The 17695-nt window shown below is 44.7% G+C and overlaps 1 protein-coding gene across 1 annotated transcript in view; it reads right to left on the bottom strand.

The window, feature by feature from the left end:
• LOC142184830 (ectonucleoside triphosphate diphosphohydrolase 8-like) overlaps window positions 1-11232 on the bottom strand; it is a 31828-nt gene extending 20596 nt beyond the window's left edge. Inside the window, exon 1 of the mRNA XM_075259929.1 lies at window positions 11213-11232. The gene's annotated coding sequence lies outside the window, so the exon portion shown is untranslated. The remainder of the gene's footprint in view (window positions 1-11212) is intronic.
• Between the last annotated feature and the right edge of the window lie 6463 nt (window positions 11233-17695).

Below are 17695 nucleotides of genomic sequence, written 5' to 3'. Positions count from 1 at the left end.
TTACCACCCTTTTTTAAAAAAAATGCAGGCTGCAAGAAGGCGAGAGGCCCTATGCTTGCTTTATCTCTCACAAACAGATGCTGCAAGAAAGGCACAAGTATTGGCTCTGCTATCACCAAAGCTCCAAGTGCTTCCACGCACCATGGTAAACCCTGAAGTTGGGTAATATATAAGTCTAAAGAGTGGGATCGGTGTTGGTGTGTTCACCACATAAAATTCAGGGGGCCCACCATCCAACATCTCCTAGGAAATAGAACTGCAATATTCTTACTTGAACATATATCTTACTGCATTAGTTATATATATTTGGAGTAATAACTGCCTACATACAGTATACAGGTCACTGACTCCCATTGTAAATGAATGAAATGACAGTAGACTATGCTTTATTACACAGTAAAAAAAAAGTTATGCCAACCCATGTCTAGCCTAGGGGCATAGTTACAGATGGTGCAGGGGGCCTGAGGGTCTCTCTACAACATTAGAAGATGACAGTAAATTGGGGCCCAAAAGCTTTAATGCATGGGGACCTATAGACACATGGACACATTTGCGTATGTATATAAGAAAGGAGGGGCAGGAGGCGCCATCTCACATTGGTGAGACTTCCCCCATAGACATAGAGTCCTGTCCAATGGAATTACTACTACAGTGAATAAGGAGGAGGACATGCTGACAGTCTCCACTATTTCATATCTATCTATCTATCTATCTATCTATCTATCTATCTATCTATCTATCTACAGTCCTATGAAAAAGTTTGGGCACCCCTATTAATCTTAATCATTTTTAGTTCTAAATATTTTGGTGTTTGCAGCAGCCATTTCAGTTTGATATATCTAATAACTGATGGACACAGTAATATTTCTAGATTGAAATGAGGTTTATTGTACTAACAGAAAATGTGCAATATGCATTAAACCAAAATTTGACCGGTGCAAAGATTTTGGTACCCTTATCATTTTATTGATTTGAATACTCCTAACTACTTTTTACTGACTTACTGAAGCACAAAATTGGTTTTGTAACCTCACTGAGCTTTAAACTTCATAGCCAGGTGTATCCAATAATGAGAAAGGGTATTTAAGGTGGCCAATTGCAAGTTGTTCTCCTATTTGAATCTCCTCTGAAGAGTGGCATCATGGGCTACTCAAAACAACTCTCAAATGATCTGAAAACAAAGATTGTTCAACATAGTTGTTCAGGGGAAGGATACAAAAAGTTGTCTCAGAGATTTAACCTGTCAGTTTCCACTGTGAGGAACATAGTAAGGAAATGGAAGACCACAGGGACAGTTCTTGTTAAGCCCAGAAGTGGCAGGCCAAGAAAAACATCAGAAAGGCAGAGAAGAAGAATGGTGAGAAGAGTCAAGGACAATCCACAGACCACCTCCAAAGAGCTGCAGCATCATCTTGCTGCAGATGGTGTCACTGTGCATCGGTCAACAATACAGCGCACTTTGCACAAGGAGAAGCTGTATGGGAGAGTGATGAGAAAGAAGCCGTTTCTGCAAGCACGCCACAAACAGAGTCGCCTGAGGTATGCAAAAGCACATTTGGACAAGCCAACTTCATTTTGGAAGAAGGTCCTGTGAACTGATGAAACAAAGATTGAGTTGTTTGGTCATACAAAAAGGCGTTATGCATGGCGTCCAAAAAAAAACAGCATTCCAAGAAAAACACTTGCTACCCACTGTAAAATTTGGTGGAGGTTCCATCATGCTTTGGGGCTGTGTGGCCAATGCCTACACCGGGAATCTTGTTAAAGGTTAGGGTCGCATGGATTCCACTCAATATCAGCAGATTCTTGAGAATAATGTTCAAGAATCAGTGACGAAGTTGAAGTTACGTCGGGGATGGATATTTCAGCAAGACAATGATCCAAAACACCGCTCCAAATCCTCAGGCATTCATGCAGAGGAACAATTACAATGTTCTGGAATGGCCATCCCAGTCCCCAGACCTGAATATCATTGAACATCTGTGGGATGATTTGAAGCGGGCTGTCCATGCTCGGCGACCATCAAACTTAACTGAACTTGAATTGTTTTGTAAAGAGGAATGGTCCAAAATCCCTTCATCCAGGATCCAGGAACTGATGAAAAGCTACAGGAAGCGACTAGAGGCAAAAGGAGGATCTACTAAATATTAATGTCACTTTTCTGTTGAGGTGCCCATACTTTTGCACCAGTGAAATTTTGGTTTAATGCACATTGCACATTTTCTGTTAGTACAATAAACCTCATTTCAATCCTGAAATATTACTGTGTCCATCAGTTATTAGATATATCAAACTGAAAAGACTGTTGCAAACACCAAAATATTTACAACTAAAAATGATTAAGATTAATAGGGGTGCCCAAACTTTTTCATAGGACTGTATATATACATATATATATATATATATATATATATATATATATATATATATATTAAATAGATTTTTATTGAATTTTCACTAAAGAAAGCATACAAACAAGTATGGTAAAAACATATACAGTAAAAAAGAAAACCGTACAATAAATCTGACACATCTATAAAAGCAGTAAAAGCGTTCCGTTGAACGCCACTATGACATAGCATATATAACACAGTAAGAACAACAAAATGAAAAGAGAGGAGGAAAAAAAAGGGAAGGGGCCAACCTACAGAGGAATGTGACACAAGTGTTGGGAAAAGTGAGTGGGGGGACACAGATAATAAGAGTGGATGAATGGCGTAAGCCCAAGGATGCAGAACCATTTCGTTAGGAACTAGGAAGTGGATTACGTGGCAGCGAGGAAGACTAAAGGAAATAAAAGTCTTTGAGCTTGCCTTTCTGACAAGCAATCATATGTCCTTACACACACTTAGTAGAGATAAAAGTTCAGCAAGGTTCGGGATATGAGAGGATTTCCAGCGGCGAACAATTAGTGGCCGGGCTGCATGGAGGAAATGGCAGGTGATTGTACGAGATGGAGGGGAGATGATATGGATACCAAGTAAAAGGAGAGCCAAAGAGGCAGAAGACATGATGTTGCAGTGTGTGTAGCCGCTGAGTGCATTGATGGTGGAGTGCCAGAATGGAGCAATGCGTGGACAGCTCCAAAACATATGTAAAAGGGAGCCAATTTGGCTACAACCTCTCCAGCAATAGGGTGAAGAAGTTGGGTAAATTTTTTAGAGTCTCAGTGGGGTATATTTCCAACGTAAGAGGAGTTTATGATATTGTTCCCAATGAGAGGCACACGAAGTAGATTTGTGAGCCCATGTCAAGGCACCATATGTATTTGCTTTTAATGCACCCTGTTGCATCCTCTTATCAGTCATTTCAGGCTGAATATGGACCCATAATTACTACCTTATGTCTCATATCTTCAGGACTCGGACCCTCCTTAGACGTTTATATCCATATATGTAATTGATATCAGCCGCTCCTCTTATAAAGCTCCTGCACTATTGTAACTTAATGGCCCTATAGGAGATTAAATAGGAGTCACATTTTGTGTTTTTCCTGAGTGACCCTTTATAGTTTGGCTGTTCTGAGTAATACATATGTCCCTTTGTTTCTAAATAGAGCCCCCTCCATCCATGAAACAAGGGGTCTCTTGTCTATATAGGATGTTAAGAGCCGTTCCAGAGGTTCATTGTGGATCTCCCCCTCCCTGGATTCTGGCATTCTCTTTTTTCCTATGTATTAATGTCTCCATTAAGAGCTTGTGTTTATTATGTTACCTCATTAATAGCGTGTTGTGGGCGATTTACAAGGATACAATGACTCCAGCGCTTATAAGGGGGGGCACAGGAAGTTTTAGGGGTTTTCAGTGAATTCAGAGGGAAGGTACAGGAACGAGACCATATTCAGTTTCTGAAATGCCGAGCAGTGATTTCCCCTCGCAAATTTATCAGATTGCCCCTTGGAGCTGCAAAACCTCTGACGGCTCCCATAATCTGCAGATTCCAAGCATTATCGCCTTATCTTTGCCCTGACATTCCCATGAAATTCTTATCACTCCAGCCATCTCTAGATGCACACATATTTTTTCCAATATGACTAAACTCAAGGCAATCTAGAAGAAATATTGGTGCAAATATATGGAAATAAACCGCTGCAATAGATAGTGAATGTTAGGGGAAAGAAGGATCGGGTAATTGGATATCAATATGTCCAATCCTTGTATTGGTATGGGAGATACATTGCTACCAGAGGAATAATCCCCTCTCCCCATTACGAACAAATGCAAGTTCAGCAATGTCTAGCATCTATGTATATGGGTTTATTGGGAGGAATAGTTGGAGCTCAAACAAGCCTATATAAATTGTATGGGCAGCTTTTGACAAGCCCTGGCTACTAGAAGAAGAACCCCTGCAGAGGCCTAGCTATAGGAGGAGCAGAGGTACAGCTGTGTGCAAACGTTTCAGACAGGTTTTGAAAAATGCCGCAACGTAAGAATGATTTCATATATAGAAGGGTTAATGGTTTATTTTTGTTAATTAAGAAAATGAAGTGAATGTAGAAAAGAAAAATGTAACTCCCATCAACATTTGCTGTGACCTTTCCCCTTTGGAGGAGGAGTCCTGGAAGGGTTGATGAGTCCCCAAAGATACATCTTTGATCTCAGCATCAGCCAGTCTGTCTGGGATGACTTGAAGAGACAGAACTAGGATTAGAGGAAGCCTACATCCACAAAAGATTTGGGCTCCAAGATGGTGGTGGGAACAGCCTCCATGCTGCCAAAAACTGTCTGCAAGTACCGAGACCTTTGATGGAAGGCAAAAGTCACACCGAATATTGATAGGATTTACATTTGTCTTTTCTTCATCCATTATACCAAACTATTAACCCTTCTATTTCTGAAAGCTTTCTTACTTTGAAGCATTTTTCTACACCTGCCTAAAACTTTAGCACAACACTGTAGCATTAGTAAATGACCCTGGTGGCCAAGGGGGTCCCTATGCCACATAAGAAGACACCAGTATTATGAATTCTACCTGTCACGTGAAAACCCCAGTAAAGATATTGCATTGGGGTCTACTATACAGTGTCCAGCGCCGCACCTCCCATGAGGCGACCTGAAGCGACTGCTTCAAGAGGCGCTATTTCAGGGCCCCAGGGAGGGCGGCATTTTTGCTTACCTAAGCCAGTCCAGGACAAGCTGTCCTGGACTGGCTTAGCACTGAGCGGTGGATTGGGGAGGCCGCTGAAGCAGCGCTGCTCCAGCGGCCTCCCCTCACGCTCAGGCAGAGAGCAGGTCCTCTCCGTGCCTGCTCTCTGCCTGCGAACGCCGATAATCCCCGCCCCCTTTGCTACACTCCGCCCCACCCCCTCCGCTCTGCCCCCTCCTCCTTTCTGTCGTTCGCCTCGGTCGGCGAAAGGGGTAGGTTCGCCACTGGCAGTGTCCATATTACGACATTCTCAGATATCAGAGTCAAACATCAGGTATCAGAGTCAGGTGTCAGTAGTCAGAGTCAGGTATCAGGTGTCAGAGTCAGGTGTCAGACAAATCAGATGTCAGAAGTCAGGTATCAGAGCTGTAAACTAGCATTAATCTGATGTTTGACTCTGATATCTGAGGATGTCCTAATATGGACACTGTACTACTATCTATGGTCCGTTTTCTGCAACTGATATCAAGATGACCCTCCTGAAGGAGAAGGCACAGGGTTTGCAGGAGGGCGAGGAGACAAATGGGAAAGTGCATGCGGACATACCACATAAAAGCAGTATCCTACTGTGAGTCACGGCCAAACCCTTCATCTCACACTTTAAAAATTCCTAGCCCAGAGGCCCAAGAAGAACTAAAAGTGAGTAAGGCAGATTTACTGTGCAGATCTAGACTAGACAGATTATCAAAATGTCTAATGCTGATGGATAAATCTGGTTTATATTCAGACTCTCTCCGCTAACTTTGCACCACTTATATTATAGTTGGCTTACACTTTTGTCACATTTATTTGGCGCACAGTGTCACATATTAAAAGGGTTGTCAGGCCCAAATTGATTTTTTTTTATATGGATGAGCTACCCACAGAATAGGTGATCTGTTGGGGTTTGAGACCGGGACCTCACACAAACCAGCTGTTTCAATAGTCTTCTGGGGCCAGTAGCTGCTAGTGAATGGAAAATATGTGCAGCACCACCTCTATTCAAGTAATAGGATCAGTGCAGCACTTCCCCAGAACCATGAGCATGAATTGGATGAGGCAGCTGCACAGTCTGCATTACTTGTATACAAGAGGTGCTGCATGTGCTCTCCTCTCACCAGCATCTTCTGACACTGAAGCTTCTGGAACAGCTGTGCAAGGTAAAGGATCACATACAGATGACCTCTCCTGTGGATATATCATCAGAATGAAAAATCTATTTGGTTCTGGACAACCCCTTTAAACCTGGCATTTTTTTTTATTATAGACCCAACCCCTTTTCCAATTAAGCCACCCTCACATGTTCTCTAAGCAGAAGAACATGTGTAAAACAATTAATAAATGAGGTGTCAAATGTGCACAAGTTTTCACCAAATTATGCTAGAATTCATGTGTAAATATGCTCGAACGGTGGGAGAGAGAAATGTGTGCAAATATGTCTAATCTGCAGGATCACTAGTGATTTTCAGACCCCCAAGCATATTTCTGCACATCAGCCACCATCTTGGTCTTGACCAGGTGATCACCAGTCTCCTTTAGGCTGGGTTTCACACGGGGCTTTTTTGGACCAGATTTTGCCACCTCAGAATCCGGTCCAAAAAAACGCTTCCCTCGGCTAGCTCGACTGTCGTGGCATTCTGACAGTTGTGGCATTCTGCTCCGGATTAGGCCCAAATGAATGGGCCTAGTCGGGAGAGAATCACGGCACGGACGTCTGCGGCTGATTCAGCCATGGAATCCGCGGCAAGAAAAGACAGCGGCTCCCATTGACGTCAATGGGAGGCAGTTTTTTGAGCCGGATTCTGCATCAAAATCCGAACCAAAAAACCCCATGTGAACACAACCTAAGAAGCCTCGGTCCATTCACACGAAGGAAAATGGAGCTTTATTTGGCGCTGAATTTTCAGCGCTGAATAAAACGCCTCCTATTGATTTCAATGGGTTCTGCTAGCTTTTTTTTCCACTAGTTGAATTTCCACTGTGGGCACCCATCTGTGGAACAGATTATACTGTGTGTGGGCCACTGTGGAGCATATTGTACTGTATTGGGTCCATTGTGGAACAGATTGGACTGTGTCGGGGCACTTTCACTATTTATATCACACAGTATCTGTTTTATAACAGACGTGATATTATTACAGGTCATAATAACATTGCACGGTCACTATAAAACAGATCTGTACAATGTAGATAGTGAACAATAATTGTTAAAAATTATACCAAATGCAGTACAAAGTTGTTTGTATCATTAAAATCTCTGTAAAGCCCCATTCACACGACCGTATTTTGTGGGTCCATAACGTCCTACAATTGTGGATCCATACAATATTAATTTTAAATTGCCATGTTGGCACTTTGTGATAAATTAGTGGGTTTTGGGTTGCAGTTTGGGCACTCGGTCTCTGAAAGGTGCACCATCACTGCCTTAGGCCAGTGGCGTAACTACCACCATAGCAGCGGTAGCAGCTGCCACAGGGCCCGGGACATTAGGGGCCCGGTGACAGCTGCTACCGCTGCTATCATTATTCTCGGAGGTCTTTTCGGACCCCCGAGTATAATGATCGGGGCCCCCTGTTGGTGGAATACTTTCCACCAACAGGGGGCCCCGAAGCTGCTCCAACGGCTGAGACACAGGAGCTGCAGGTCTGGCTCCTGTCAGCGCTTCAGGATGCTCCCCCTCTCTCCCCCCTCCCTTTCTCTGCCTGTCCTCTGCCCACCAATGAGAGGAGGAGGCGGGGCTTATCCCTGCCGTCCTGCACTGGAGTAAGAAAGGAAGAAGGAAAATGAAACTAAAGCTACACAGGTACGTACTGGGGTTACTTATTAATGTCAGGCATATGGGGGGATTACTTGTGTTTTAGTAACTCCATGTGCCTCATATTAATAGCAGTTAACCCCATCATCTCCCTCACATTAACCCCTGTTTGCCTCACCATAAGAGTTACTGATATGTGAGACATATGGGGGTAATAGTAATGAAGATACTTTATTATTACCTCCATGTCTCTCACATATCAGTAACTCTTATGGTGAGGCTTACAGGGGTTAATGTGAGGGAGATGATGGGGTTAACTGCTATTAATATGAGGCACATGGAGTTACTAAATTGTAATGCACATGACCAGATTTTTTTATCCACAATTTGTCCTGGTATAGCGGTCAGCGGGTGACGTGACAGTATTTAGTCCTGTAGGGGCCACTAAGGGACATAATACTGTGTGCAGTGGCCACTATTGGATATAATACTGTGTGCAGGGGCCACTATTGGGTATAATACTGTGTGCAGGGGCCACTATGGGGGATAATACTGTGTGCAGGGGCCACTATTGGGTATAATACTGTGTGCAGGGGCCACTATTGGGTATAATACTGTGTGCAGGGGCCACTATTGGGTATAATACTGTGTGCAGGGGCCACTATGGGGTATAATACTGTGTGCAGGGGCCACTATGGGACATAATACTGTGTGCAGGGGCCACTATTGGGTATAATACTGTGTGCAGGGGCCACTATTGGGTATAATACTGTGTGCAGGGGCCACTATTGGGTATAATACTGTGTGCAGGGGCCACTATGGGACATAATACTGTGTGCAGGGGCCACTATTGGGTATAATACTGTGTGCAGGGGCCACTATTGGGTATAATACTGTGTGCAGGGGCCACTATGGAACATAATAGAGCGCGCAGGAATGCGTAGGAGGGACTCGGTCGAGATCTTCGGTGTCGGGGGGGCCCCATGTCAAAAGTTCGCCACGGGGCCCCGCCATTCCTAGTTACTCCACTGCCTTAGGCTATTGTTTAAGAAAGGGAAGGAGACCTGTATTGAATGTAATTGGACCCCATAAACTAATTGAAAGGGTCCTAATCTAAAGTATTGCTTCTACCTGACAGGATCATGTCATTAGAGCTGTATTACAACACTAGCTGTGTATGGACACATATAAATACTGCACATTGTGTAATAGACTGGTTAACTAACCGCAAAATAAAAGAGTCATTGCAGAGGCTTGCATAACACTACATGGTATGCATCTGGCATGAACTTTGCTGTAATACAAGTAAGTAAGGAGTGCACTCACAGAACCTGAAGGTGCAGGGTGTTCCTGGCAGATATGTTGACCTTGATTTTAACAATTCAGCGTTTATCCACACTTTCCATACATTCTCTATGAATGCATTGAGGATGCAGGACCTTCAGTTCAGTTCTCAGTATATAATGAAGGCCTCTTCTTAGGATAGGTCCTCCGTATGTGATCGCTAGAGATTCGATACCCAGAACCGCCACTAGTCAGCTGATTCACGAGGCCTCAGCTATCTCTTTATTGCACTCAGTGTTACCATGGATTACATTCACGGTGACCACAGTCACCAGTCCAGTATTACCTTATCAATTCTACAGCAACTTTGCTTAAAACTCTGCATTATGCAATTCTCCTGTTATTCTTCCTGGAAATGTATGAATATGTAATACAATGCCCCTTGTCAAATGGGTGTGTGTGTCTACAATTGGTAGTGCTGTAAGAACTGAGTGGACAGTACAGGGGCGTAACTACTGTGGTATCAGTGGTAGGAGCTGCCACAGGGCCCCGGACATTAGGGGCCCGGTGACCGCCACTACCATTGCATTTTTTTTTCTTAATAGGCCATTACCGGCTGGAGTAACGCCAGCTGGTAGCGGGCCCAATTTACTTACCGATCCTGGCAGGAGCCGGGATCAGTAAGTGACGCCGCAGGCCCCACAAACACTATTTCAGACCCCCGAGTATAATGATCAGAGGCCCAGGAGAGGTAAGGGAACATAAAAAAAACACTGTTAATTACCTCTCTGGGCTCCAGACAGGCTTCGGGCCTACTACTGTAACGTCCCTGACGTCACAAGACCAGGCCCTGCAGCCCGGGTCATGTGACGTCCTGGACGTCATTGAAGATGGCTGACACCACCAAGGAGTGTAGCAGAGCCAGGGATAGGTAAGTAACAGTGTTTTTTATTTTGGTTTCCCCTCTCAGTCTCCGATTATTATACTCTGGGGTCTGAAAAGATCCCAGAGTATAATAATTGTTCATGGGTGTCCACAGTGGGGCATAATACAGTCTGTAGGGGCCACTATTGGGCATAATACAGTGTGTAAGGGCCACTATGGGGCATAATACTGTGTGCAGGGGCCACTATGGGGCATAATACTGTGTGCAGGGGCGACGATGGGGCATAATAGAGCGCGCAGGAATGGGGGGTTGGGGAGGGGTCCCATGTCAAAAGTTCGCCACGGGGCCCCGCCATTCCTAGTTACGCCACTGAGACAGTAGTAACACCCACCTGTCAATGTGTTCAGAAGTTTTCAACAGGAATAACAGAGGAACAACACAGTGCTTTAGAATAGATGTATATTATAGGGAATATGATGAAATATTAAAGCAGATCTATCAGGAATGGTGTCAGGTCTGTTGTAATTGTGACGTAAAGAGTTATTAATAATAGTGTGAGTAATGGCATGCTGTTGTGACATAAGGAGTGACACAGTATGACAATTACATACGTAACCAGAATAAAATAACAAACACAATGCTACCTACCATCTAGCACAGAAATCTCCAACCTCCAGAGGATGGTGAGGGTTGTAGTGACAGATGAGTTGTTACAGCTTGAAGACCTCTGCTATGTATTACTTGTAACATACTTTTGCAATGTTAAAGGTTAAAATTCATTCCGCATTGGTTTCATGTAAAACTGGGCCCTGGGCAACGAAGGGCCCCCTTGCTCACCATCCTGTGGGCGCCCGGGTGAACTCCCTAGCTCCAGTGATTCAGTCTAATAGATGTTTGATAGCTCCTACCTCCAATTTGCCCCTTACCCAATGGACCCTTTCGTAGCTGCACAGGCCGCCGATTTGGGAGGGATGTTCACCTTGGCTTTAACATAATAGTAAGTGCTTGGGTAAATTAAAACAGCAAACAGGTTACTTATATAGTCCCTGGAGGTCTAGGGTAGTGAAGGGGTCAACAGTAAATTCAGGACCCCCTAAGGGATCCAGATTGTAATATCCTAAAACCAGCCCAGCCAGTCATAAAATGTATAATAATTTCACTTACTCATGTCCCGAGGTGTCAGCCCTCTGTTGCGTCTCCTGAGAAACTGGTCGTCTCTTCCACACTGTTTATCTTCATATAACAAAATCCTGCCGTGAACTGGGAGCGGCCAAATAACCTGCCCATTTATTCTCTGCCAGACAGGTTATGGCCGTGGCTGCCTCCCTGACTATAGAGTGATGTCGGACAATAATACGTAATCGCCCTATTGTATGTAACCACGAGTGTAACACTTCCGTGCAAACACTGACAATATCTTTCTATAAACTATAGAGATGACTATCGGTAGCTCTAGGTAGTGCGAGGCAGTAAGCTAATCCACAGGACGTAAAGGTGAAGTTATACTTTGGGTAACTTTCAATTTCAGATATATCTACAAGGGGGTGCATACAAGGGTGTAAGTTAAAGCTCCTGGCCCAATTATAAATGGGCCAATACCTTTATTGTGCCATTTACAATAATGAGTTCTTATGTGGCAGCGGGATGTTTAGACGTTTTTGCACCCCCTTATACCATAGAAGAAGATCTTGGGTCTACTATGGAGCCCTTGGTAAGAGAGGTCTTGCCCTTGTTCGTCATATACCCTATTTTACTGGGTGGCAAGAACCTGTGCAAAGTCCACTTTGCATTGTAAGCAAACGGGTGTCCTTCTATCCTGGATTGCACCATAATGGGGTGGTCAAGTTTTATCGAATTTCCCTTTAAGTTCCTCTCTGTCACCAGAGGTCTGGCTATAAACCACTGACGTAATGCTATAGTACTTGTAAATACCTGGGTAAACATGGCCCTGAAATAACTCATTTTATGGAGTGAGAAGGACAAATTATAAACCAGCATACGCCACTCACCACTCGTCATGTGGGCGGTCCTGAAGTGGTGACTAGTCATGACGTCCTCACTGTCACCATATCTGTTTCGCCTTGACATCCTACTTGGCACTGCCAGCACTGGTGCTGCAACGCAGACGGAGAAAACCGGAGGATGGGAATAGTAGTGGCGGATGATGTACCACCTGCTAGGCCAAGCACACTCAGCCACACACCCCAGCCCTGCTCCTGGGCCGGACACCATTGAGGAGGGTACTACAGCACTACCTGGATGGTGATGGTAGTAGTTTTCCCCAAGGCGCTTCCAGTTGGAGAGGGGACCTCTCCTCTCTGAGCCAGTGTGATGGTGTTCAGACGGGCCCAGATGGTGAAGCAGGCATGACTCAGGCAGCCAGAATATGTAGTTGAACAGGATAAGTTTTTATTCAGCAACTGGAATCAGATACAAACAGCAGCTTTCGATAATGAAGGCAGTAGTACTTCAGTGTTCAATTCCCCCAGCCTTGGTCTTAAGAGGGTGTCCAGGGATGATGCAGGCTCTATGGCAGACTTCTCCTCCAACTACAACTCCTCTTGCACCACTCCCAGCTAAGGATACTGGGGACAATAGTACAAGGAGTCCTGACAGGGATCTGGTTACGTTTGTATAGGCACGAGTCAACACTTCCTGCCAGTGTCCTCCACTGGTCCTCCTGGCACGGAATCCAAAAGTCATGAAAACCGAACTCCCTTCTGAGGGCTGTCTCTGGATGAGCCTAGGACAACAATCTCTCTTCCTAGCTGTATGTACTGCTATTGACGCCCAGTGTCAGTGCTGACAAGTACCTCTGCACAAGGCAGGAACTCAACTGCTCACAGTCTGGCTCACTCTAGACTGAGCTCTCAATGGTCGCCAAAGAGACTAAGGTCTCCAACAACCCTGCCCAGTGGTCTGTGATTGGCCAGGGCTGTACCAAAGGGAAGGTTTGGGGAAAAATAACAAGTGAAAGCTGCAAAACAATATATACAGTGTATATATATATATATATATATATATATATATATATATATATATATATAAAATGACATAGAACATAGAGGATGGGACATACCAACACAACCTAGAGGCACAAAAGACAAACACTTAAAGCAGTAGCACTCTAGGATGCTGCAATGGTGACACACTGAGTGACATGCCAGCCATGGCAGAATGGATGCTCTAACAGCCAGAAATGGTTCACTCTACTCAGTTCTCCTATATGGACTGGTCACTCTTCTGTACCATTATTGGGATAGGGTAGGGGTTGCTATTGGCATTAGACTTGAGGCCCATTGCCTAAAATCAGCCATAAACAGTAGATTTTTGTTGGCCAGAAACAGACAGAAATCTGAAAGATTTATCTACACCAAAGGTGTGCAGATAAATATCTTATGTTAACAGCCAGCTTTAATCTACCTCCTATCACCTTATTGTAGCTCTTGTTATCCTTCACCTATACATCACTATCACTGACAATAGGCTGACAATAGGTGGGTCTGTATTACTTCTGTTTGTGCAGGTGCTGCCATACTTATGCACCACAATGCCCAGCAGATTGATTCGATTGTAAAGTGATGGTGGGGAATTTATTAAGACTTGTGATTCTTATGTCAGTCTTATTTCATTCCCCACCAGCCACCCAACTTGCTAGAATTACTAAGTGGTTCCAGTCGCTTAATAATTCTAGTGCATGTAGTTGCCTCTGGTCAGAGATCTATGCCAGCGACTGGTGTAGATTTCTGGTATAACTCATGGCAGTTTTCTGGCATGAGTTATAGTAAATCTGGGGAATTGGGACGCTCCCAGGCCCACCTACATTAACACCCACTCCACCCACTGCATAAAAAAGAGGTGAGCAGGACATCACGTTCTCAGAAGCAGAAGTTGACTCAATAGCCAGTTTGTCACATGGCCCATCTAGATGCGTTAGACTCCAAGAATCTCACTATAAACTTTTCTCTAGATGGTACCACACCCCCGAATGGCTCCACAAACGTGGACTGGCCCAATCGGATTTATGTTGGAGATGTTCCCAATCAGTAGGCTCTTACAAGCACATCTGGTGGGAATGTCCACTTATTCAGCCCTTCTGGCTTGGAATTAGAGACGCTATCAGATCCTTGGGGTACCCACAATTTGACATCACTCCGGCCATGATCTTTCTCTCAGCACCCACCGCAGAATACAAACCTTCTAAGCATACACTTATCTCCTACTTACTGGCAGCAGCTAGGCCGCTGATCCCACTTCACTGGCTTCAAACTAGCCCGCCTTTGGTCGCTCACTGGGAAAACAAAGTTGATCAGATTGCCCGCCTTGAGGAGCTGCTGAGTTGGACACCCCGAACACATGATAAGTTCCTTCAGACATGGTCTCCTTGGCTTGATCGTGCCAAGCGATAGGTGACCGACGGGACCAGACGTGAGCCATATAGTTTCAAGTCCCTACGCCATATGATTCTTACTTTCTTCCGACTTTTTACTTACTCATCTCTTTCTAAACGTCTTTTTATCCTCTTGTTTCATCCCCCTCTCCCCCCCCTCCTCCCCGTACCCCTCTCCAAATCCTCCCCTCTCCCCTTTCTTATGACCACCCTCGGTTCTCTGACAATGCAGATATTGGAACAGCATTTTGCCAACCTGTAGATTAGATTGCGCTTATCCAATTCTGAGCTTCACGGTTACTCATCTGTATTGATTGGATGTCAAACACTGTTATGTTACATGTTTCTCATTGGCTGAAACTACTTGATCATTCATTCTGTTATTCAAGACTGTTGTTGTAATTAGATGTTACCTTGCTGTAATTTTACAAAAAATTTTTCCAAATAAAACTTTTCTGAATTAAAAAAGAGGTGAGCAGGGTGCAGGGGCTGAGATGTGCCACAGTATAGAAGAAATGCGCCAAGTTGAGACGCATTTTTGGTCACTTTTGAGGCATATCTGACTTTTGTGCGCCATGTTGAATGCTGGCAATAAACAGATTATACTGTAAATTCCAAGTAAAGAGGGAGTATACAGCGTCACGTCAGTGGATTATAGGATGGGTGGCAGCCAAATGAATACAGCTCCAGTTAGCCAAGCCTCTCAGTCAGAGGGAGGCCAGCAAAGTAGTAGGGAGGGTTTTATTTACAGGGCAGGAATGTATCTGCAGCTACTTATCTGGTGCTCATCAGCAGCGGACACTCAGGCATCCCTGATCTCATTCCCAGATTACAGCAACATACAGCAGCGTATAGCGCTGTGCACTCTGGAAATAATACAGTTAAAAAATACAACACCCTGTAGCCAGGAGTATGTGTAATTCAGCTCGCTGATCTCATTGTTAGGTAGTCTAAACTCTTTCCTTTCCAGATTGACCAGTTTACAGTAGGTTCACAATAGCTTAGGTCCACTGGGGAACTTGATACCTCAGATAGCCAGACCACTACAGCAGCAGTTACACATGGACAGCGGCAGACCCTCTAGACCAGGGGTGCTCACACTTGTTCAGTGTGTGAGCTACTTTATTAGCTGACCAAGGCAAAAGATCTACTAGGGCGGGGCCGGGGCGAGCCTGTGGGTGGGGTCAGGACGGGCCTATGGGTGGGGTTGTGGGCGGGGCTGGCGTGTGCACGGGGCCGGGCGGATCGTGAGAGCAGGAGAGAGCGGCGTTCTGTGGCTGCCCAGGGATCCCCGATGTCTGTCTGTTCACAGCGCAGGCTGAGAGTTATCTCTGGACACTGCCAGGCTGGTGCTGCGGCAGCCCCACCTGCCAATGTCTGGAGATGACTCTCAGCCTGCACTGTGAACAAGCAGACACCGGGGATCCCTGCATCCCGCGATCGACCCATACGTCCTTTGCGATCTACCAGTAGATCGCGATCGACGTATTGGGCACCCCTGCTCTAGACTATAATGTGGTCTGCCATTTCAAAACTGAAACCTGCGGAGAGAAAATTGGCCTGTGGGACTTTTCTCTGACGATTTCTGGCGGTTTCTGTAAAGGAGTCTCCAACGAAGACTCTAGTGCAGGTGTGAACCCAGCCTTAGAGGGAACATTGGTGGTATCTTTTAGACTGGGGCTATACAGTGCATCAAAGATCATTTTGTCGTCCTACGACTCCTCCATCGATGTAAGTGAATGGATTCGCATGCAACCCCCCCGAGGGTGATGTGTCTATGACTTCCAGTCACAATAAAATGCAGCAGTCCTCAGTCTTTATGTGCAATGCGACTCCCTTCACTCACATTGGTCGAGTAGCTGGGAAACATGGCGATCTTTGATCTTGCAACAGAACTCATGCATAAAGTCGCTGTGTAGCTCTAGCCTATGGCTATATTCGCAGGTGGCCGTAAATCAGCTCTATTCATCTGGCTCTGAGCTGGTGGATTTCTGAAAGCCCCAGCTAGGGTAATTGGAAACTCGAAGAAATTGCCACAACTAATCTACAATGTGTGAATATACCCTTATAGCAAACATGTCAGTCCATCAACAGGTGTTGCGAGTTAGGCGTTGTTCACATTTCCTTCTTAAGTTCCATTATATTTGTGAAAACTGTGTGTCTCCACCTGGGGTGATACAGTAGCGTAGTTCCAGTGTGGTTGTGATGGAATGCTGGGAGTTGTAGTTTCACCTCCAGTTAGAGACGACTGTATTGCAAATATTAGGACATCTTGCAAATTTTTGAGCACCCTTTTAGGAGTACTTATAGAAGTAAACTATAGATAGCCAGACCACTACCTGAAGAAGTAAACTACAGATTTCTGAGGTCCCTGCTCATTGAAGATGACAGACGTGCGAATGCTATTATGTACGGGGGTCTGCAGAAATCATCAGCACTATGGAGGCACATCTGGCTGACTCATGGGGCCTGGAACCTCACACATTATTTTCCACTTCCTATATTACATATTGCAAATCCCAAAAGCACCTGTCATACAAGCATAGTATTGGGGCGCTGTATTCACCATGGGTGTCCAGGTTCAATAACCTTCATCTCCATATGTGTTATTAAAATTGAGTTCCCCCTATAACCCAAAAAGGAGATCCGCAACAGAGGTCGGTTCATCAAAAAGTGAGAATCCACTATCTATCCCAGCAGAGTCTGTCAATGGTGTGTTGGTTTCACTGAATCCTCGGCCCGTTCTCAAGGCATCTCACCCCACACAGAATTAGCGTGGTTCATTTATAGTTGACATCTGCCCGTACTCTCCAGGGACTGTACAGGAATTACAGGGTTTACTTTGGGAAATGTTCGTTTATGGGCATTTTCACATTTCTTACCAGTCAGAAATATCTTTTTATCTCTATAGTAAGCTCCATTTTCAGTCATATTCTCAGCAGCTCATATACATTGAATGGCCACTTTATTAGAGACGTTTTTCACAATTAGCGCTCCCTTTTATAGACTGTATACGCATGACCCTGTAAAAGCAACATACAATCCAGCTTTCTCTGAGTGTGAATCCACATCATGCCAGGGTGACATGTGACATATATGTAGAAGCTTAACTTCCAGCTGAATCACCAATAGCAAATCTACTGTGTTATACGGTACCAGTATAGGGAATAGGATTCATACAAACTGCAACAATAAACCAGCCAAAGGAGTAAACACACAGTGAAAACCAGACAATTTTGGCTGCTTTTTGGCATGGA

The sequence above is a fragment of the Leptodactylus fuscus genome, chromosome 11 (genome assembly GCF_031893055.1).
Source record: "Leptodactylus fuscus isolate aLepFus1 chromosome 11, aLepFus1.hap2, whole genome shotgun sequence".
In the NCBI taxonomy this organism is placed as follows: domain Eukaryota; kingdom Metazoa; phylum Chordata; class Amphibia; order Anura; family Leptodactylidae; genus Leptodactylus; species Leptodactylus fuscus.
This window is presented reverse-complemented; position numbering and strand designations above follow the sequence as displayed.